Below are 23,756 nucleotides of genomic sequence, written 5' to 3'. Positions count from 1 at the left end.
ATTCTGGGGGAAAAGAAGCCTTTCTGGAGGATCTGCAATCCTCCAGGAGTATATATGGAGTGCTTGAACCCACTGAGGTCAGCAGAACAGGAACAGCTATCAGTAAGAGTCAAGCCAAAACTTTGTTGTGCATGAGAGAATTTTTCATCAGCAAGGTGAAAAATACATCAGTTTTTGCCTGTTTGGGCTTGAGATAAGATACTTTGGATAGGGCTTCATACCTGTTAGGAATGCATTTTGTGCTGCGCTGGCACTGTACAGCAACCTCTTCTCACGTTTGATTTCCACTTTTTCTTTGAAATTCCCTCTCCTTTAATCTTTAACTTCATTCAGGTTTGTGTTTGGGGGGTTTTTGTTTGCTTGCTTGTTTTTAGGGCTTTTTTTTTTTTTTTTTTTTTTTTTTTTTGAGGGAAGATGTTTACTTTCTGCATGCAGAGATCTGGGATGATGCTTTTGTCTGTTCAGAACCACTGAGCCAAGTGTTGGTTCTCTGTGAGTTTCTGTGCTTGATACCAAATATTTCCATCTCTTCAAGTTAGATGAACCTGCCACTCTGTGATTCATTAATTCACTCCGAAGAACATTTTTTAGGAGTTTTCTTTTGTGAAGTTGTTGTCTAAAAGCACATATTTGAAATGAGATTGCTATTGTAACTGCTCCAAGAGGCTCAGAAACCTCGTAGCCTTGACATCTGAAGTTTTCCAGAAGAAGCTAAGTGGGCTCCGTTTGAAGTGGCGGAACAATACAAAGATGCAGCAGAAGGGAAATGAATTCTATTAATTCTGACAAACTTCAAGAATCTTATTATATCTCTGAAAATTCTTTACAGCTTTGGTTCAGAGGTCTCAGGTATAAAGGAGCATTGAAATCAAGGACGATGATGCCAACAAAGACTTAAGGAAGATAGAAGGCCCAGACCTCCTGTGAAAGTGAGACTTCTTCATTCAAGCTTCTTTCAAAGAAATAACGGTAATAATGAGAAAAGCTCTCAGCAACATCTCTAATCACAAAGGCTGAGCAACTCTCTGGCCTCCAAGGCTGAAAGGATTTCTTCACTGACAGTTAAATATAGTCATGGGCAGTTGTCATACGAGTAGAGCATATGACTTCACTAGTCTGCAGATTCTACAGCATTACTTGATGCTGTACAGGCAGGATCCAGCTGTGCATATGCACATACACAGGAATTACTGGCCTGCCATGAATATCAGTTGTTTCTCAGCAGTATATGGTATTACTTTTATGGATAATGAAAACCTTGGAGAAAAGATCTGTTGTTCAGCTGTAAAAAATGGAAACAAGTCAAGGACACTTAGACATCTTCCAGTTCTGCTTTTAATTGCTGCATTTTAAAACTCATTGCAAGAGATCTTAAACATTGTCTTAGATAATATATTTCCAGTGTAGAGAGTGGATGTACAAAGGAACTGACTAGCAAAGAGCCACTCCTCGCATCCAGATAAGAATACAGTGGTCTACTCCTTTAAAACAGAGCAGTATAAAAGAGGTGTTTCTTAGCAGTGAGATTTGGTGATGAGTTCATTGTTCCTATGGTTTGCAAAGTTGAGGATGTGTGTGTGCTTTTCATGTGGGTATGTGGATGTTTGAGAAGAGAGTAATTGATCTTGTGTATCTTCAGTGCCCACACAGAGCTCCTTGGGAACAGCTCTGTAGGGGCTCACCTGGCCATGCTCCAAGGCAGCTTCCCAACCCTCCTTCTTCTAGACCTTGCTGAAGATACAGGCTGTTTTCTGTCCTATATCTACAAGCTGTTCTTTTCAGATATGTAATTAAAACTGATTTTTATTTTTCATTTTTTCCTCCCTCAGCATTTTATTTTTAATCCCCAATACAACTCCTTTGGCTCAGTGAGTGTGTTAATACCATAGAATCGTAGAACAGTTTGGGCTGGGAGGAACCCACCCCTACCATAGCAGAGACATTTTGTGCAGACGTTGCTCAAAGCCTCAACAATCTGATTTCAAACCCTTCTAACGATGGAGCACCCACCCGGATAACCTGCTGCAGTGTTTTACCACCCTCAGAGTGAAGAATTTTTTTATATCCATCGTGTATGTAGCCTCCTCCCTCTTACAATTCAAAACCTCTGCCCCTTTTCCTGTTCTTATAAAATATTTGTTTACTTTTTAATGCTAAGTAATCAGGAAACTAAACACTCATTTCTCAAGGAAAAAAAGCCAAACTGGATGCAGGCCCCTGTGACAGAAGAGAATCCGTAATTATTTGGCTTCTGATTCTTGGTTGATAATATCTTGAAATCACCTCTCCTCCTCCCAGAAGGATTTCCTTATGTCTGGTTATGTTCAAATGTATTTGATTGTTTCGTGATCCTTTGGAAAAAAAAAAAGCAGTGTATTTTGTAAAAGCAAGTTCTGATTATTCTTGGAGTTTAGATTGTTTGAATTCCATAGTCTCTGTTATTATTTGTCTATATTTTAAACCTGGTTGCACCTCTCTGCCACTTCTCTTTGCTGTCTATCATTTTCTGCTTATTGAAAAATTAGTTCTTTATAAGTGGATGATTTTTTGCAGAACGTGTATTCCTAGGTATTTCTGGGATCTTTTGGTTGGTTTTGTTTATTTTTGCTGTCTGATGGAAGACTTGGAACAATTTACTGGTTTTGTCAACATCTCCTGGTCTAAAAGTTATGTTCCCAGTTAGGTATGCCAACAATTCCCGCATGCTTTGAAAAATGCATCCTTTAAAAATTCCCAGTGCACATGTCAGCAGCGTGCCTAGCCACACAAAGTGAGCAGCACTAAGTTACAGTCCCAAGTACCGTGGCCAATTCTAATTCCTCGATAGAAGATTTACTCCTGGGAATGTAATCCAATCAAACTGTCCCTCAATTTCACATCACGAAACCTTTTTTTCCTCTTTCTCCAGAAACTCTAACTGTTGTTAGTTGGTCACAGGCTATGTCCAGCAGTGCCTCCTTGTGATAGATTAGCTTTTCTTTCTCTATGTTACAGACCAATTTCTAAAGAATAATTCAGCTGATTTCCTTATGATACATGGTTGTGTTACAGGTGCCAACATTTTACTGCTTATAGCATTTAGCATTCAAACACCTGGGAGTCTGAGAGCTATAGGGTGGACACCTGCCTGTGAAGAGCTAAATGAAAATTGATAATGAATTTGAGAGGCAAATAGCATAAAATTTTTTCTAACTGACCCAAGATTATGAACCTAAGTAGAAAATGAACTCTTGCTGTTAGTGTAGTGCTAGGAGGCCTTAAATTTGATATTAGAAAAGATAATTATCAACTATGATTTTAAAACTAATCATATGCATGTGGAAGTGTGGCTCAACTAACATTTATCTGAAATGTTTTGCATAACAATTGCTGGGTGAACTTTAACCCTAATCAATGTTTCAATGCAAACTAAGCTATTGGTGTATTGTCCCTGGAGCCCTTACAGCATTCAGCCATTCAGGTGAGTGCTGCTGAAAGCACCCATCCACCACTGCTCACTGCTGTGGTCACTCAACCAATGCTGATCTCATGTCTAGATGTAGGTAGGCTCTTGTTCTTTCTTCTTTGGCTGCTTCTGGGATCACAATCTCCTGCACATTTCCACTGAGTGTGTTGTGTTTCACCTTTCCTCCTTGTCACAAATAGCCATGATTATATTTTGGCATTTTCCCTTTCTATAAACCCCTTTCTGTAAAAGGTTTCACTGTGTTTGCTAACTAGAGCTAGCTTAGGTTGCCATTCTAATGCACTGAGTTAATAATATTTGTACCAGGGAGCTTTTTCCTATCTCCACATTGCTGAAGGATTTATTGTCTCTTACAGTCATATTACGAATGTTTATAGTTTAGAATTTGTCACCAAGAAAAGGCTAATTCCAGATGTGGCACTGTAGATTTGTGGTGTTGTGCAAAGCAGAAGTTATTTTTCATATTTATTAATATTGCTACAGCCCAAAGGCAAGCTGTGTCTGTGCATCACAAAATAACCTTGAGAAGATGAGCGAGATTTGTAATGGCTTTGGTCAGTGTCTTCTTAACCACTTGGAGTCATTTTGTAGATGAGCCAAGGGATTTTCATTTCCATACACAGACACCACCTTCAGAAAGCATCTGATCATGAGGGATTGGAAGAACTGGATGTCCCACCGGTGTGTCCGCAGTTCAGAAGTCAGTACAGAGAGGCTGGGAACAGGGCAAACACCCCATGTGGTGGCACACAATGAGGACACAAAGCAGGCGTCCTTTCAGTTCATCTCTCATTCATTCCTGCTGGCTCTGGGGGGTATTTTTGTGCTTTTAAATGCAACAACAACAACAAAATGTTTTGGTCAGAGGTTTTTCTGAAATTATTCTGTTGGATGCATTTGGGCGGATGAATTACAAGAATTCCAGGGTCACAAGGGAAAGCACCAAAACATTTATCTTATTTTAAATATATATATGCATATATATATATATTTATTTCCATACTTTTGGTTAGTGTTGCTAGGAGTCTTCATGGTGTGGAAAGAGGGAAGAAAACTCTGAGGATTTTTGGTTTTAACCCTGACCTTAATTATTGAACAACATCTTGAATGAAGATTTCTATATGGGGATTGCAGTGTTGGAATAAGCTTTTACACCAGTAGCTGAGCCTTCACCTTTGTTTATGTGAACAACTGTGGTTTGCACTTTTTACCTGTAGCAGTTCATTTAGGGGTATTTCCACAGGGCAGCCCATCTAAAGGTTTGTTTGGAGAAAACTAGTCTTTTAGGGAGCTAGTGATAATGGAGCTACTGGAAAACTGAGCTGCTGAGAATCAATTGCAAGTTCTGATCACCTTTGGAAAACCAACTGCGTTGCACTGACTTGACCTCCTTATGTGTTCACTTGTTCCCTGAAGTGTTGCTTTGAAGTATCTAGTAAACAGCCCAGATCCAAAGAAGGGAGCAGATGGAAGATGAAGGACATTTGTGGTGCAGCAGGAAAAGCAGTGTTGTTGCTGATTCTACGGGGGGAAACATACCTGGAAGAACATTTTCTGAGTGTCCCGGGGGCTCCAGATGTCTACAATCAGACTGGCCAATTGCTTTGGGGCTCAACCATAGGAACAAGGCAGGTGGCTTAGTTAGTTGCTGCAGAATGATGAAGGTCTCAGGAGTCTGAGGCTGGTCCTGGCTTTCCTGCTGGGAGAAGTATTCATAGTGTCTGTATGCTTATGCATGCAGCAAAGTGGCTCAGTGGAGCTTTGTTATGTAGCACAAGCTGCTCTTGCTGCACATTGCTCAGGGATAGTCCCACGTTTAAATCTTGCCACTGCGACCCTGTGAATTATGCAAGGGGCTGGATACCAGAAACTGAGCTCTAATCCCCAACTCTCACGTTGGCTCTTGCTGCATATTGTTATAGGTGAGTTATTTCAACATATTCTCTCTGTCTCCATTTCTTGCCTATACACTGCTCATGCTATCGTTGGGTGATGCAGCAACATCGCAGATGTAGTGGGATATTTGGGTAGAAAAGCAAAGAACGACAGCAGCATCCCACTTTAACAATGTGCACTGGGATCTTTCAATATGATGTTTATTTAAAAATGCATCTGTAGCAAAACATTTACCAAGCTCACAGTATATTTCAGGCTTTATCTCATTTTAATAAAAGATAGAAGGTGTAGGGAAAATATTTCAAATTATCATATGAAAGACAGTTTAAGATGAAGAGGAGGTTACAAAAAGAGTAAAATAAGCTATAATTTTCTGTCCAGAAATGCTAGTGCAAAATTATCACTCAAATGCAGTCCGGCATGGTGGCAGTTCAGAGCTCCAGGGGTCCTTATCTCCCATTTCTCATGCAGAAACTGCTGCATATGTTGTCATCAAGAGCAAACCAAATACAGCCTGAGCTGCTGCACTCATGGGCGTCAGTAAGAAGGGTGCTACCAGGTGTGGCTTTCAGCACATCTTCAAGATGGTATGGAACCTGGTGTTATTGTACTGCAAAAGAGAAGGTGTCTTCTTCTCTGGCCACATGGTGGTAGCTCAAGCCTTCAGCTTAGCCAGCATCATAATGTAGTGGTCAGAGTTGAAGGTTTGTCCATGTCCAGAAAATCCAGGATCATCCCTTTCCTATCCCAAAAGACAGTGTACATCACTTTTCCCACTGAGGGCTGCATTGAACTTTTCCTTCAATGGGGAATTCACGCATGTCATTACTTCATGGACTGCCTGCCACTGTGTTCAAGAAACATTTAGATGTTGTACTGAGGGACATGTTCCAGTGGGAAACACTGGTGACAGGTGGATGCTTGGACTGGATGATCTTGGAGGTCTTTTCCAACCTTGGTGATTCTATGGTTTTGACTTTGGATCACAGTGATGACACCATGTTTCATTACTGGTAATGATGCAAACCAAGAAACTGTCACCTTCAGCCTTGTATTGGTCCAGTAGGTCCTACTAACTTGCATATGTTCTTTCAGTTCCCGTGTGGGCATTCGTGGGACCCGCCTGGCATGAACTTTGTGATTTTCTAATGTTGCCACCATTGTTTCCAGTGCATTAAAGCTTATATTCAGCTCCGCACACAGTTCCCTGGTCATAATCCATGAATACATGTGGCTGAGCTGACAGACATTCTTCTTTTCGTAGTGTCACAGCTCTGCATGGCTGTCCAGAGTGTGACTCATCTTTCTTATCACCGTTGTCACTGCTGAAGTGCACATCCACTGCCTCACTGTGCTCACATCCACTATGTGGTCTCCATAAACAAATGTCAATGGTGTCATTTTTTTCCCTGTGGAGGATTCAGTTCCACACCTTTGCTTCATGTGCGCTTCCATATCAGACGCCATCATGTCAGACTGGCCCTCTGCTGCCATCTGTCATGCAGCAACAAAATGCAACAGGATATTGCTGGAAAGGCTCAACCCCCACTGCCATACCACCAGTAGCTGCTTCTGACATCGTGGGCCGACAGAATAAAACAGGATGTGTTACTTTCAGAGCAGTCCTCATATTTTGTGACAGAAACCTAGATTCTACTCTATATATTCTGAATTTAAAAGAATACTGGAAAAAAATCTAATTGGATTCACAGTTTCCTGAATGGTTTAAAATGTCGTCTAAGACCAGGTTCTGTTCAGCTGTTCTCATGTGATATTTTCATGGTGTAATATTTGTAAGTGTAGCAGAGCCAACTGTCACAAAAGACAAAGTCTTTAAGCTGCTAAAGTGGCTACATAGAGCATACTGGAAGAAGTATAGGGAAAAGAGAGAAGAATAAATTAGATGGTTTGAATACCCTTAATTTAAATTGAGGCTAGTAGCACTGATATTTGAAAGGCATTCAGCCTAGTAGCTTCCCTAATGAAGCATCTTTGTTGTGGGTTCTGAGGATCTGAATTCATTTTCTGCACTACGGAAAGCTGTGTCACGTGGGGCCTGGCATAAATTGCTTTATGAGCTGGACTGATGGATGCAGGGCCCAGATTTGGGGGAACACTATAAGCATGTGCCAGGTTTCCATTAGCAAAGTGGAAATCAGGTATACTCCAGACTTATCAAATTGCAGGCCTTCTCTGAATTAGGTTTATGTGAGCTGTGGAGGTGCAGGCAAAATCCACAGAGGAGATGAGCAATGCTCTGTCCCAAGCCTGCTGTATTCTCTCGCAGCTGGATGATGGGGCCCCTTAAAGCTGCCTTGGCTAAGTCACGCTGTTTGTGCATCTTTTCCCTCTGTCCTGTAGTGGAAATGTCACTTTGGCGTTTATGTGAACATAAACTTATGCACTGCAAGGTGATTCATGGGGTAGGATATGCAATGCTCCCTTTGGTCTCTGAATGTTTCAGCCAACTGATAAATAATCAAGAACCTTGAATGTTCCTCTCTGCCCATCTGTCTCATCAGAACACTTTGTTTGAATAGTGGTAATTTATTGGTGAGTGCATTAAAAGCCAATCACTGTAATGTCACGGGCATGAATTACCACAGTATGTTCTGTCATTTGGTGGCTTTTTCAATGCCAAACATCAGACTAATCCCTTTGTGTGTGTGTGTTTTGTTGCTGTTGTCTTTTTGATCCCCTGCATTTTTAAGCAGGCTAATTAAATATTAAAACTGAAAAATAACAGTTGTTGTTTTTTTTTGTCTTTTTTCTTTTTCCCCTTCTTCCAAAATCCACATGCCATTTCTGACGAGAGCTTTTTGGTTAGGAGAAATGGTGGTGGGGGATATCCCTCTTTTCTTTCCTCAACCTCACGAGCTTAAGTCCAAACTTCTCAACCTTAATACCTTTGTTATCGTTATTTTCAGATTGCCTCGGTGAAGGCTAATGCAACGAATGCCTGTGGAGCCAGGTCCTTGAAGGATAGCTCTGCAAATTGGGGTTTTCTTTTGGAAGGTCAGAGTTGCAGAGTCTGCCTAGGTTGGCCTCCCCTCCTGGCAATGACTGCGCGTCAAATGATTGCACTCTTGAACCGTGAACTCCAAGGCCTGCACTCCCACTGCTGCTTAGCAGGAAGAAGAAATGATTTCTGTATGGAATTAAGTAGTCTTCCCTCTTTCTCTGATTTTAAGAATAATTTTTAAAAATTTTTTTCCACCTCACATCTTCTGAAGTTAGTTCTACTCCCCGCGAGGCTGGCAGTCTCCAGAAACAGTTAGAAAGAGACCCTTGAGGGCAGGAGCTTGATGGTCTTGCAAAAGATATAATTTTAATCTCATAGGCTGTCTTGGCACACTGGATGAAAACAGGCTTTGTCCCTGGGATGAAAAGGGAGGGCTATAAAGCCAAATTCTATCTTACAGTGATTATGAAACAGGCTAAAATGCCACAAAAGGCATGACTAAATGGGCTTTTTTAATCCATGGTCTTATCAACTTTTAAATGCAGGAGAGAGGAGAAATTCTTTGTATGCACGTTGTCTGTATGCATATCTTGTCCTGCATTACACGAAGCTGAGGCCAAAGGTTTCAATGGCTTCTCCTTCCTCCTACTTGGCCTTTGCCTTCTGCCTTTGCTGGCCTCTGTGGGCATCTCAGAGGAGCAGTGCTGAGCTCTGCTCACTGTGACAGCAGCAGGACCCAAGGGAAGGGCATGGAGCTGCATAAAGGGGGGGTCAGAGGTGTTAGGGAAAGGATCTTCACCAGAGCGTGGTGGGCAGCACCCTTCTCCCACACTTCTCTCTCACTGGACATATTGTCAGTCCTTTTTCCACCCTGACAACGGGGCTGCTTCAGCTGCCAGCTCCAGGTTTGGCCTGCCCTGTCCTCCCTGACCTGCAAACATCCTCCACAAACCCATGACAGCCCTCCTCAGGCACAAACAATTCAGAGCTTTGCTGTTCTACCTGGGCCTGCTTATCGTGCTGTGGGACCTTGATTTAGGAGCTGTTGTGCTGAGGAGCAGCTTGGCAAACAGTGGGTTAGCTTCCCCTGTCAGTGTTGCATACACACAGCTGTGCCAAAGATGGGTATGGGGAGGGAGCGATATTGCACTGCGATAAGGAGAAGCTTTTAATTCGTTTTGTCTGTGACCTGACTTCAGGCCCTGTGGCTGTCATGTCAATCTCGTGGTCTCGTCTATTAGCTCACTGATGTAAGCTGCAGTGACACGTGTGTGCATCAGATTGCCCTTCTCTGTGGCTTCAGGAAGGACATTGTGGAGAAGGGGAATTACTTGGGGATTTAATGATGCTCATCAGTTATTTCTGTTTTCCATTGACATGAACTCTGGTTTATTCCAGCATTCAGAGGGCATGTGACTGTGCACGTCACAAAATGTGATGACTTTATCCTAAGAGGGCAGATAATTTTGTAGGAAATCACGCCTCTTCTCTACTGCTGAGGCAGCAAATGTGCAGAATCAGTACATGGCTTGCTGAATCATCCCTCTGTCCTCAGTTCTGGTGAGGCAGCACCTCAGCACCAGGTTCAGTTTTGGGCCCCTCACTACCAAAAACGCATTGACCTGAATGTGTTGAGAGAAGGGGAATAAAGCTGTAAAGTTCTGGAGCACAAGTCTTATGGGGAGCAGCTGATGGAATGGAGATTGTTCCTTTTGGAGACAAGGATGCTCAGGGGAAAACTTGCCCTTCTTTACAACTGCCTGGAAGGAGGTTCTGACGAGATGGAGGTTGCCCTCTGCTCCCAGGAAACCACGATAAGATGAGAGGGAATGGCCTGAAGCTGTGCCAGGGGAGGGTCAGGTTGAGTATTAGGAAGAATTTCTTCTCAGAAGGAGTTGGTGATGCACTGGCACAGGCTGCCCAGGGAGGTGGCGGAGTCACTGTCCCTGGAGGTATTCAAGAGACATGTAGATGTGGCACTGAGGGACATGGTTAGTGGTCAGAGTGGGGATGGGTTGGTGGTTGGACTAGATGATCTTAGACATCTTTTCCAACCTTAATTGTTCTATGATTCTAGGAAGTAATGCAAAATGCAGATGTGTTCCTAATGAAAGAAACTGGACAAGGCACATCCTCTATGCTGACTCAGAGCATTTATCATTGGCTCTACTTTCTCACTCTCTCTTAAGCCCTGGAGCCCCTCTGATGCTGAGGCAGTTTGTGGAGGGGCTGTGGGATCCTATCTTCTTTTCCAAAAGAGGTGTCTGAGCTTCTGGGTCACAAGAGGAAATCTAGGTAATGTGTCTATGTCCTAACTGAGAAACAAACAAGGCTGGTCAGGGAACTCATGCACAGAAAGCCCTAATTTGTAGATCCCAACAGGCATGTACATGACATAGATGCTATCCACACAGTCCTGCTGAGACGACAACATTACTGAGAGCAGTTGCAAAACTCCAGACAGCTGGGTAATTACAGTGGCAAAAATTATGTGTTTATGTCCCTTCAGGAGCCACAGGTGATAAATGTTTTGTGGATTGCACTCCTATACTCAAAAACCCAAACTCGATTTGCATTTCCTGCAGTTCATCGTGCCTTCAGTGGGCACAGACTTGGGACATGGTCTGGGTAGGCTGCTGAAGTTTTGAATTAACTCTTCCGAAGTAATCCAGGTTCTCCTGTATCCGTTTCACAGGCTGGCCCAGCTCAGTGTGAGGGGAGCTCAGTGTGTGGTGACTCAGCTGCACAGCTGCCCTCGAGCACAACGGGGCTGAACAGTTCATGCTGTGCGCTTCGTCTCCAGGCATGTTGCTTCCTGAAGTTAAAAGAAAATAAAAGTAATGCTTCATGGAAAATAAACCTTTATAATTTAGGTCTCCAGCACCATCTGGTCTTCCATCTTCTTCCTTACCTCTTGCAGGATAACAATTCCTATACTGATGGGATTGGTGTAGTGTGGAGTGAAGTACAGTCAAAAGCTAATCTGTTTGTGACTGAATAGTAGAGTCCTTATTTCAAGAGGTTCTTACAGACAGCTTTCTGTCAGACTGATGGAAGATGGTGGGAATGGAAGAGATCTTGAGGGGAAATTATGCAGCTCTTCCTAGAAGATCCATTCTCCTTTTTTGTGGTGCTTTTGCGTAATGACATCTGGCATAGATTTGGATTGTAATTTTAAGAAAAATGTTCACGACTGAGCAGCCAGTTTGACAAAAAGTTCCTCAGGATGCCATTGACTTAGGACTGACAAGACACCTGAGATGGATCATAAGCTGCTCAAAATTAGCTGCAGAATCTAAAATGGAGAAAACCTGCAGATGAGTAATAGTGATCCTGGACTGCTTGTCTTTGAAAGTATGTAAAGCTACACATTAAAAGCTATTTATTGCTATTTGTTGCAGGACAGAGATGTAGGGCAAACACTGCTCCTCAGCTAAAGACAATTCTTCATTCTTCCTGCAGAAAAAAGATATATTTTTTATTACTTTTTGTAGGGATCGTTCCTACACTATTGTGTGAATACTCCATTTCAGGACCAAGTATTTCCCATTCTTATCTCAAAATAACCTTATACTGTTTGTTCTTTTGGCCAATTTTAAAATAATTTTTTATGAATTTTCCTGCACAAAGAGCAAAACTAATTAAGCCAGATGCTAGCCATGTTCACATGCAAGGCAGCAAGGAGCATGTCCAGAAGGGAATGAATGGTAAAGTAAAACATAAGTGACAATGAAACTAATAAAAAACAATAGGACAATATATCATACCAATCTCCAACTACGACCACTTGATTCTGGAAGTTCTGACTTTGATTATGTGTCTCTTAGAATCATAGAATCACCAAGGTTGGAAAAGACCTTCAAGATCACCCAGTCCAACCATCCACTGATCACCAATAGTTCTCACTAAACCATGTCTCTCAACACAACATCCAAATGTTCCTTGAACACCTCCAGGGTCAGTGACTCCACCACCTGCCTCGGCAGCCCATTCCTGTGCCTGACCACTCTTTTCAGAGAAGTACTATTTCCTAATGTCCAACCTGAACTTCCTGGTGTAACGTGAGGCCATTCCCTCTCATCCTATCACTAGTTACATGATAAAAGAGGCGGACTCCCAGCTCACAACAACCTCCCTTCAGATAGTTTTAGTCTCTCTTAAGAGAGTCCTCTTTTTGCTACGACTTTGATGCTGTTCAGTGTCCCCTCTTAGACATTTTTTATGTTGAGTGAAAGCATGAAAATTTAGGACCTGAAGTCCTGAGTTACTTCGTTTATCATCTACTGGGCCTAAAGTGACTTTCTGTGGTGTGTGTGGGTCTGGGAAGAATATTTTCCATTCCCTTTCTGTGAAGAGCTCTGATCTCCCTGAGCCTGTTGGAGGTGAGGCAGATTCTGGATTCAGTCCCTGCGGTGTAAAAGCCTCAAAACAAAACTTGATGTCAGCTAATTGTGAGAGCTGAACTTATTTATGGTCCTGGCCTTCAGAGTCAGAGCCTTAAAAGTCTTTTAGTGCCTTCGGGGATCTGTGCACAGGATACCATGGTGATGATAATAATATTTGGAATTCAAGTCTTGTCTACTATGATTTAGCAGCTGGAATGGGCAAGCAGCTGATTATGACCATAATGGAAATCATGCCAAAAACCTGCACACGCACAGTTTGGAGTGTTGGCTTTTTAATCAGGCATATAAAACTCTTGTTATCTTTCTTAAGCCTTGCTGGAAACAAAATTTGGAAAGAAAGCTCCTGTTCAATATTCAATGTCACTGTGCAATCTGAATTTTCACCTATACAGCTGCCTTTCAGAGAAAGTCCTCACCAAAGGAGGAAAGACTAAAATGTAAATTATTTTCTCGACACTTCTATCTGAGACGTCCATATACATCCACCACGAAACCAAAGCTAAAATGCAGATGATTCCTACTACAGATCTGTATTGACATTGCTGGAATTAGGCTGAATCTGCCGCTGTTTTCTCCAGGCTCTGGGAGCAACCTAAAAATTTATGGTGATTTTTTTCTCAAGTGAAAACAACTATACTCATTAGCAGACCATGGTAAATGCCAACATAGCACTATTGTTGCAGCACTGACAATGTCTGGGGACAGTCACTGCTTTTTAAAGGATCATAGAATCATAGAATTTGTACATAGGATGTATGAAGGCACAGCCACACGTTCACTGCAAGCTGTGGATGAGGGATGCGATTGTTCCAAGAGGACCAAGAGGCCCATAGGCTCCTTATGGCATCTCATAGCTGATCTGCCCTTAAAGCTGAAGAGCTGCATTTCTCAAGAGACATGAAGAATTTCCTAAGGTAGCGAACGCATTTAAAAAGCAATCCAACTTCTTGCTAACGAATAAGAAACTCATCAAGAAGGGGCTTGGAGGAGTAGATTCTAGTGCTGAAATCTTTCTGTTCAAGCACAGGCTTTGGGCAAGATGCTTTAGCTTCCCATGGTGCTTCCTATTAGGATGACAACACCAAAGGAGTGATCATCTCCTCACTGCAGTGAATAGGTAGGTACATGCAGAGCTGATTTTCACCACCTAACTTTTTAGCTGGCCAGATGCCAGGCAGCTCTAGTTCATAATGGAATTAGTGTGTGACTCTCTGAGCTAATATATCCAACTCACAGGATTCTCTGCAGGATGATATCAGACTTGGGACCAAAGGCAGCTCATGTTCAGCCAGATCATAACACAAGTCTATCAGCCCCAGCCACGTGGGATTCATCTGAGCAAATAAACTGGTTGTCTAGTCTTGCTTTGGCACCGCAGGGAAATTGGCACATTCAAGGCATGATTCATCTTGCCCCGAAGACAATATCTAAAATAGGTCAGATGAGTATGCTGTAAAAGTGCCTGCTCCTCTTCACAGTTACAAAGGATCAGAGGCTCAGTAAGATGCAGATATCTCTGGTGTGAATGTTTTAAATTAGGCAAGACAAATCCTGTCTATGCTGTATTTTTTTTTTAAATGCTGTGTGTGATGGATATACAGGTCTCAGATTGGAAGTACTTGTCCAATTTAGAAGTATGGTGTCCTTAAGGCCCCTGAAGAAATGCATATTTGTGCTGAGATGAAGCCTAACCCAAAGTTCCGATGTACCTTTTCCTACTATTTAGTGGTTATAAATTGCCAACGTTTCTGTGTTTGGTCCTCTCCATCACTTTTGTTCAGTGATTGAATTCAGTGCCCAGAGAGGTGGTGCATGCCCATCCATACAGACACTCAAGGTCAGGCTGGACAGGGCTCTGAACAACCTGATCTAGCTGTAAGTGTCCCTGGTCATTGCAGGGGAGTTGGACTAGGTGACTTTTGAGGGCCCATTCCAACTCAAACAATTCTGATTCTGGGATTCTATTCTATTGATTCAAAGATTTAACAGATATTCCTGCAGATTTCTCCCATTACTTTGTTATCATTGCGATCAGGTAGCGCACACATTTCCCTCTTCCTCTATAGGACATGTAACAAGGACTTTGCTTCAAATTCATATTTTTCTTCCTTCCTTTCTGTTTTTCTCTTCTTTGTTTGATATCAGTCTGTAAAGCTTGGATCATACCACAGCTAGAAAGAGATCTTTTGAGTAGTTTGGTGCGTCATAAATGTAGATTTTTAATCAATTTGCACTAATAGCTATGGAAAGAAATATAACAAGCCAGGCCTTTTCTGTCTCTTTCTCTTTCTTACATTAGAAAAAATAAATCTGAGCAGCGACATAAGCGAGCCTTGTATAATTACTCTTCCATTTATATTTCTAGACTTGTCAATCTGGCAAGCGTCGCAGAGCAGGATTAAAAGCTTTCTCCTTCTCTTTCAATCAGAGATTTCATTTGCTTCCGTGTTGTACAGTAAATATAATCAGCTTGGCAGGAGATGGTTTTGTTTTCAGAAATGTTGGCTTCCTAGTCAGGGGAGTTCTTATTAACAGCCCGGATAGAAGTCAGTTGCAAAGAGCCCCAGCATGCAGCCCGAGGCAGAATGTATGGGGATGTGGTTGAAATGGGGTGCCTGGAATGTGTCCCCCCAGAAAGAAACCCAAAGGTCTCTGCTTCCCGTTAGCTGTGCGGGGATTTAGGAACTGCAGAGGGCCATTCAAATGCATTGGCCCACTGGCCACTGGTCAGTGCTGTTCAACAATGGCCCACTGGCAAGGCTATGGGAAGTCTATCACTTTTTGCTTTGGACTTGTCCCAGTTTGTCAAGAAAGGGAGGTGCTGTGGGATGGTGAGTGCTGTGCTTGGTGGGGGTTTGGACCAAGTGTCCATCTGTGAGAACTGTTCATGCTTTGGAGTGTTGTATAGGAGAGGAGTAAGGGAATGCTCAATGAAGAGTTCTGCTTTGGATGCTTAGATATCTCTGAGCCTAGACAGCAGCAGTACAGGGAGTTTTAATTGTTGTTTTCTGAATGGTTAAGCACCTAAATTCTGCTTGCAGCTTATTTCAGTCGTCTTTGTCTTTTTTTTTTTTTTTCTTCTTTTTTTTTTTTTCACATAGACTTGCAGGCTCAATTTCCAATGCAAAGTACAATAAAAGGGAATTGGAAATACTTTGGTTGGTCCTTGACGACAGCTGGTATGCAAATGTAGACTTATACTGTCTCTCATTACAAAGAAACCTTAAGTGCTTAACTTTCTAACTTCTACATGGTCAGACCCACAGATGCACCCATACTTCCATGCTTTCACAGATTGTTGTTTCCTAATTCTGCCTGCAGATCAGAAAGATGTCAGGTTCCTTGCAGTGTAACTTCTTTGCCAATCCTTCATTAAACAGAAAACCAACCTGCCCTTAAGCCCAACTAAAGTTTTTTCCTTATCTTTCCCAACTTGTTTAATTGCTTTACAAAAACAAAGTGTCAATTTTTTTAACCCCCTGACTGCAAAACTCAGCCTAAGCATCAGTGTTTCTGTTTAATAGATATTCTGTGATGGGTCCCAGATAGCTGTGAAGATTGCATTGAAAATATGTGGTCGTCAGTGGTTGTGCTGACAGCTGGGGGGCCCTGGTGGAGATGTGGCCCCAGTGGAGATCTGGTTTATGGTCCTGAATCCACACAGGGAATCCATCTGCAAAGGGAGAAGCCATTTTATAACCTGCATGTAGTCAGTTTGATGGGTTCTCAGGGCTGACACCAGAGCTCTGCTGCATCCTGCAGTGCATTGAAGAAATTCATAATTAAGAACAGCCCTGCAGCATAAAGCTCATGGTTAAAGTGGAAAACAGAAACTGGATGGGAGAGGATGCCATGCATAGAAAAGCAAACTGGTTTTCAGTGCAGGTGAGGTTTTTAGTGTTTTGCTGCTGGTATTGGAAGGGGAGAAAACAGTGCTTGAAGTGGGGTCCTCTGGAGAATTCAACTCCTGAAAAGCAAGCATTAAAGAGCTGAGGGGGCGAGCAGGGAGGCGAGGCTGCAGTGACAGCAGCAGGCATCCCATCCTGCATCCCACCCAGTGAGGCGTGCAAGCTGCTGCACAGCCCTGCGACCAGCCAAGAGTGAAAGGAGCCAAGGAGCCAGCCCGGGAGCCAAGCACAGATCCAGCTGCCACTTTTGGGGAAGGAGGAGGAGGGATGGACTCGGAGACTTTGCCATGCTTGGCACACGAGCCTGACAGCCTGGCCAAGCGTGCCCCTCGAGTGCCCTTAGTTGTAGGCAGTGCTTCTGAAGCAGATAGATAAAGAGGTTGTATGGGGACCACTTCCCACACAGCAATTAACAGGAAGAGACGACACCGAACGAATATTTCAATTGCACGTACAGGAGGTGCCAATATGTTTTGCTATTCTGCAATTGTGTTCTGCGGGTGCCAGCAGGGCCATTACAGTGAAGGGTCTGTTCAGTTGGCATTTCCACTGGAAACCTAATTTTTGAAAGGGGTTATAATTCGGCCATTTTTAATTAACGAGGGGATTAAACTTGGCACATGGGTACTCAAGGGCTGTTTGTTGCTGTTTTAATTTATTTTTTTAATCCAATCTGTTAGGCTCATCTCAAATAACATTCTTTGTTTCCACTTAGTGGGGATGACTTCAAATATCTTTATTTGTATATGCAGGCCTGTATCTATATGTAAAGGAAATAAGATTTACCAAAGTGAAGAATTACACTTGGGGAGGGTGGGCAGGTTGCTGAAAGATCCCTTATTCCCAAGGTGCTGTAATTCACATACTATGCCCTCAAACAGCGTTTGCATAAGAAGTTGCCAATGGTTTTTTTGGTTTTTTTTTTGTTTGTTTGTTTGTTTTTTTCCTGAATCTCAGACCCGACTGAATTGTCTCCACTTGGAACACACAGATTTATTTTTATTTTTTCAGACTTAGGTGTTAATCGTGTACACAGTATTTTGATAAATAAGCATTAGTAGCTCACAGCTACTCACTAAGCCAGGCAGCTTGTTCATAACTCATTATTACAATATGTAAAACCTTGAAAATACTATGACATTGTAGTTACATGCCATAGGCTGGATCATTCTAAACCCTAAGTAGTGCCACAAGTCAGGTCTTGCAGTATTCCTCTTACAGTCTTCCCTTATACAAGCTTCTGATTTTTTGCCTCTACACCATGTTTGAGTCTTTCAGAAGAACATTTACAATATGTAACAGATACTGACATGACTTGCATAAGTCGGTTGCTCAATCTTTGCATCAAAGGCATTTTTTGGCCTCACCAGAAGTCACACATTGGATCAGTAAGTCAGCAGCTTTGTCTCAGCTTTGGCCACAGGCTCTGGGCAGCTTCAGGACTTGCTGAGTTTGTCTGGGAACCACCACGAACAATTTTTGTCTATCTGTTATGTCTTTCAGGTTGCTGGACTGTGACCATCCAAATGAGATCTGTCAGCTGGTTTCCTATCTTTGGCAATAGGCAAAATGGAAACCTGTAGCATGAAGCAGGTAAGTTACAAATAATGGGTTGCTTTTTGATTTCTAGCACTCAAGGTGGGATTCAGCCTGAAAGGATACCTACTTTTGGTGTCTTTGTTTATACTTCAGCCTTTAATCGTCCATTATTTTCAATGGAGAGGAAAACGATCGAGAAAACAGCAGACCAGACACTGAAGACTTTATTTTTTTGACCAAATGCAGTGGTCAGTTCAGAACAGCTTAGGTGCTTAGGATCTGTATCATATCTGCCAGCCCTGCACCTAATCTTGGCTTTCAGTGGAGCTGAACTTGCTTCATTTTCTCCACTGGCTCTGATGGGAACCTAAACACCAAAATCATAACGTCACTTCAATCAGGTGACTCGGAGGTGAGATGCATCCCAGGCATCGTATCACCACCTTCTTCATTTTTCATATAGTACACCCCAAATGTGTGGCTCTTGGAGGACGCTTTGATTATAAACACAATGACAGCTTTTTATGTGCAATATGTATTTCACATATGTTTCTAGTGATGTTAGTAGACCTGCTGCAGCTCTTCTACCAGTCATGCTTCCAGACACAGTTTCTGGCCGACCATTGGACTGCAATACAGGGCAGGGTATAGGGGTAGGTGAATAAATCTGTGTATTTTTCTCAAGTTCTTGCACCTTCCCTGGCCATGCTATGGGCAGCACTGAGGGCTCATTTTAGCTGGTGGTCTCCAAACTGAGGAAAGAGTGTTTGGTGTGTGTGTGACAGTGAGCATAGAGTTACCATGATGATTATGATTAGTGTTGGCAATACAAATACCCTCTGGACCCATTTCATTCCATTCAGAGGTGACATAACACCCAGAAGTTCAAAACACTGTTCAATAAATGGTACTAGCTGTCTCTTATATTCTCCGGATGGAAAAATGCCATGGTGGTTTTGTTCATTTCTCTGGATGGCAGTTGAGAGGGAGATGGAGAGTAAGAGCTTGTTGTTCCCCTTCTGGTAGGGGGAGGACTATTGCTTACTTTGGGATTTAGGAAGGGTATTTTTGCAGGGTGCGTGGCAATTTGCATGGTCTGAGGGTTGTTTTTCTCCTACAGATTGCTTTGTTGTGGAGCAGTGAGGACATTGTTTGAAGGGGTACAGCAATTACTGTTCCCTGTGTGATGGGTTTGTCATTTGTGGTAGTGCAGCTCCCAGGGTATGCACGTTTGTCAGTTGAAATTTTTCTGCAATTTCTTTGACAGGAGCTGTGAGCGACACATGTTCCCTGGGGAGTTTTTCCACTTTTTTTACTATTCTTTAGGCCTCAGTGACATTTTCCAAGTCTAGTTGTTGGAGCCTCAGGTTCAAGTGTCTACACTGCCCTGGACCACATCCCGGCAGGGATAATTTGGCCCTTAGACCTTCAGCAGTGAATACATTGACTTCTGCAGCTCATGGCATGCATCATGTGGGATAGAGCTTCTTGTGTTAAACCTCATGGCCCATAGTGGAAACCTCAGTCATTAGGTGCTCAGCGCCAGCGTCCTTTCTCACCCTTGTAAATCCCAACAATAGCTTAAAAATGAAATTTAAAATGAAAATCAAAACCACTTTTCCTTTCAGGTAGAGATAAATATAGGCTTAAATGTTTTAAGCTTTGTTGATACAAAAAGTAGATGCATATAACTCCAGCAATGTTGGTTATTAATGAAAACCTTTACTGTAATTTTCTTGGTAAAGTCATGGTAGTTGACAGCATTGAGCTGCAAACACAAACTACATTAAAACAGTTGATTTTCTGAGCGTATTAACATTGTTTACAGTTCCCTGGCCTGAATAATGACATGTAATTGCAAAATCTCTGTTCAACTGTGAAAATGTAGATGAGGTAACTCTCTGCTGACCCTTACTAAGAGTGAGGGTTACTCCTGCTAAGCGGGGTCTCAATGGACAGACTATGAAATTTTCTCCATTTTTTTATGGTGAAATAGAAGAAGAAGCCCCTTTTTTTTTCAGCCTGCATGAACGCAAAGGGTTTGATTTTTTGGTTGCCCCTGGGCCACCTGTACTTTGTGCATGAGTGTAAGTTAATTCCTGGGCTTTCAACCAGCTCATCCTCCCCAGCATGCAGCCCTGAAGGTTTCTCCAAGAATTCCTTCTCAAGTCATCTCTCATCTCCACAAAGTCTGGCCTTCTCCACCCTACTCAGTCCTTTCTTTCCAGCAACTTTCATATCCCCATGATCCATCCCAAACTGGAATGGGTTTACTTAAAGCCTTTTGTATTCCTGGCTAAAGCCTTTGTATTTCTAGCCAAAGGAAGAGGAACTGATCTTGCTTACCTGAAATCTGTCACTGACCATGGACAGCACTGGATGGGTCGTTTTGTGGCCTAAGCTGTAGTTTCTGTGGCTGGGAACCATGTTGCTAATTGCTTTTTTTTTTTAAATGCCCTGAGTGAGAACAAGTGAGAGGCACTGTGTATGAACAATGTGAGATCTTCATCTATTTTGCTGCCTTCCTCTGCAGGGATGCCACAGGAGCAAGGCAATAAGAAGGCAAATTTTAAATCACCTAGGTTCCTCTTGCATTTGACTCCTAGTGCTAATGGTGCTGAACTGGCCTGATTTAGCTGGTTTGTAAGGGAACAGGATCAGGAGGAAAATTATGGCTTATATGTCAACCACTATATAAAAAGGGAGACCTATCTTATCTCTCTATTATTATTGTTATTATTGTTGCTATTATTATCATTATAATTTGACCAAAAGCCAACTGATGTCCCTTCATTATGTTATTAAAATCAACTCTTTCCCTGTACACAGCAAACTACAATCCAGAGAAGATAATGAATTTTTGATAAAGATGTGCTGATAAAGTTGTTAATTAGTTACTCATCTTTAAAAATAGAGCTGCAGGCGTCTGTAGAGATCTCTTTGTTGGAGTAGATGGCTGAAATACGTAGATGCTGATTTCCTCTGCAGGGATCTCACAGCATTCTGATTTTTCTTTGGAGCAGGGTTCATTTTTTCAGGTCTGTTTTACAAATCTATTATATCAAAATATGATGTTATATGTGCACAAGATGCAGGCCTCCACCAACATCGTATAAATATGATATTTGTTGCACCAAATGACGTAGTCTAGAGAGATCACAGGCATGGGCTGGTGGTTGGATTAGATGACTTTATTGATTGTATTGAGTTGGATTCAATGATTTTATGATTTTATTGATTTTAATGATTCTATTATTCTATTATATGTGAGTGTCTGTGATTATTTACTTATATATATAAGCAACTGAATTCACAGATATATGTGTATATATGCATTTAGATATGCACAGATTTATATATACACATATATATTATAATAAAACAAAGCTGCGTTACTTTCTGAAATTAAATGTTACTTTTAAAAATAGTTATCTCTAATTTGTTCTAGGAACTCAGCATGTGTATGGCAAACTGATCTTTCACTCTCACTTCACTTAAAATCCATTATTAATGGTCTATGGAATGGCCTATGGAATGGTCTATGCAGTTTGCAAGCTTAAGTTGTGTGCTTTCCTATGCATCAGGTTGGGTATTAGGAAACACGTCTTCTCAGAAGCAGTGATGATGCACTGAAACAGGCTGCCCAGGGAGGTGGTGGAGTCACTGTCCCTGTGGGTGATCAAGGTAAGAGTGGATGTGGCACTGAAGGATGTGGTTACTGGGCATGATGGGGATGGGTTGATGCTTGGACTAGACAGTCTTAGTGGTCTTTCCGACCTTATTGATCCTGTTATCCTCTGATTCTGCCTGAACTCTCAGTGAAATTTACTTTCAATAGCTATCACTTGCCATTTTAAAAAGTTGCATAATCACGTCATCAGTTCATATACAAAACATTTCCTCTAAATTTGATTATGGCTGTTAATATTTTCATTGGCTTCACACCCACAAACTGCAAGAAGAACAGGTGGCAAGTTTAAAAAATAAACTTCCCTTTCAACTACTTCACCCAAGTGAATGACAAAAACAATAATTCAAAATTACTTTCTTCCTAGGCCTGTCCTGAGCAACAACAGACTACCTTCCTTCACTACAACACTTCGCTCTTTGCTCAAAGATAGTTAGAGATCACACAGATTTCTTATCAACACAAAAGTATTGTGTCAGTCTGAGGTCTTAACATTTCATTTCACAACAGAAAACTGAAAGGTTTTATTCAGAAAACCTCAGAAAAGGAAAGAATAAATTATTGCAAGCTTTGGGAGATATTTCTCTGCTTTCTTTTCTTTTAAAACTTTCCTTTCTGATTCCAACCTGTTTGTTGAATTCAACTCAAATCTGAATAATGCCATTGGTTCACCTGTTACTGCACTTTCTGGGAACAACTTGTCCCCCTTGAGCTCACGGGCTGACAGAGGGAACATTGGGTGGTGAAGTGCAGGCAGGCATTTGGGGCCGGGGGTGTCATTTTCACAGGGCCAGCATGAGTTCAGCAAAGGTTGGCTGTGACCTAGAGCAGTTGCCAGCTCATCTGTCATGGATGTACAAAATGTTGGTGGTGACATTTTTCATCTGTCAGGAAATGTGCTATCCCAAATGTCACAGGTCATTTTTTTTGTGTTTTTTTTTTTTGTTTGTTTTGTTTTTGTTTTGTTTTTTTTTTTTTTTTTTTTTTTTTTCTAACTATGTCTTGTTTGCAGTTGTAATGGCCAAGGACAGTGAAGTTCTTCTCACAATACTCACCTTCCTTTGACCCAAGATTAGCCCATATCTGGCCATTGGATTCTGCTTCTTGTCACCAGGAAGTGTAACAGCACTTTTCCAAAACAAGTGGGGAGGAATGAGCTGTGGGGCCACAAACACCATGCAGGTCCCATGCAGCTCCTATATACACCATTTTTTTCAAACTGCCTTGGGAAACAGCGTCCACGGGGAATCTGACTGCTCCAAATAAATGTACTCAGCTTAAAAAACCCATCCTTACAGGGAGATGCTCTTTCCCAGAGCCTGAGCCTTCCTGAAAACACGGGAGCTTTGGGAACATGTCTCTTGTTCAGTGACAAGTCCAAATGACAGCTCATTAGTGATGTGATGAGTGATGGTGCAGTTTCTACAGCATCACCGAGTTGCATGTGGGAAGATAGATGCTGGAGTGCATGGGGTCACAGAAGCACTGGGTTGAGTTTGGACAGGCATGGGACAAGATTATGTAGATGCAAGACAAATCAGGGGTGCTCTGAGGAACTGGAGATGAGAACAGAATCAATTCCCACCCAGCAGTCTTATTGTAGGCCCATTCATTAACTCAGTCCCCACTATCTGTCCCTCATTCTCTTCAGACATTTTGTCAGCCTTGGCTAGGCCTGGATTGCCAAATTCAGACTGTTCTCACAACGCTGTCACACAATGTTTTCTGTGACTAACTGAGCCCCATTCTTATACCCTTCATGGTCAAGGATGGTGCTGATGGGTGCTGAAGGCCACCCAGTGTCTCTGCAGGCAGGGGGAGACCTGCAGAACTGGAGGGACAGGAACATTCTGGCTTATTTTCATTATGTGTTATGTATGATTACCCTCTG

General features: G+C 42.2%; 1 long non-coding RNA gene across 1 annotated transcript; it reads left to right on the top strand.

Annotated features, from left to right (window-relative positions):
* Positions 1 to 765: 765 nt before the first annotated feature.
* LOC125696518 (uncharacterized) lies at positions 766 to 21,870 on the top strand. Its single transcript, XR_007378368.1, has 3 exons — positions 766 to 969; positions 18,142 to 18,231; positions 21,762 to 21,870. It is a non-coding gene; the product is annotated as an uncharacterized LOC125696518 (long non-coding RNA).
* Positions 21,871 to 23,756: the final 1,886 nt, after the last annotated feature.

This window comes from Lagopus muta, chromosome 1 (genome assembly GCF_023343835.1).
Source record: "Lagopus muta isolate bLagMut1 chromosome 1, bLagMut1 primary, whole genome shotgun sequence".
Lineage (NCBI taxonomy): Eukaryota > Metazoa > Chordata > Aves > Galliformes > Phasianidae > Lagopus > Lagopus muta.
The sequence above is the reverse complement of the archived record's forward strand: the minus strand, read 5'-3'. Positions and strand labels throughout refer to the sequence as shown.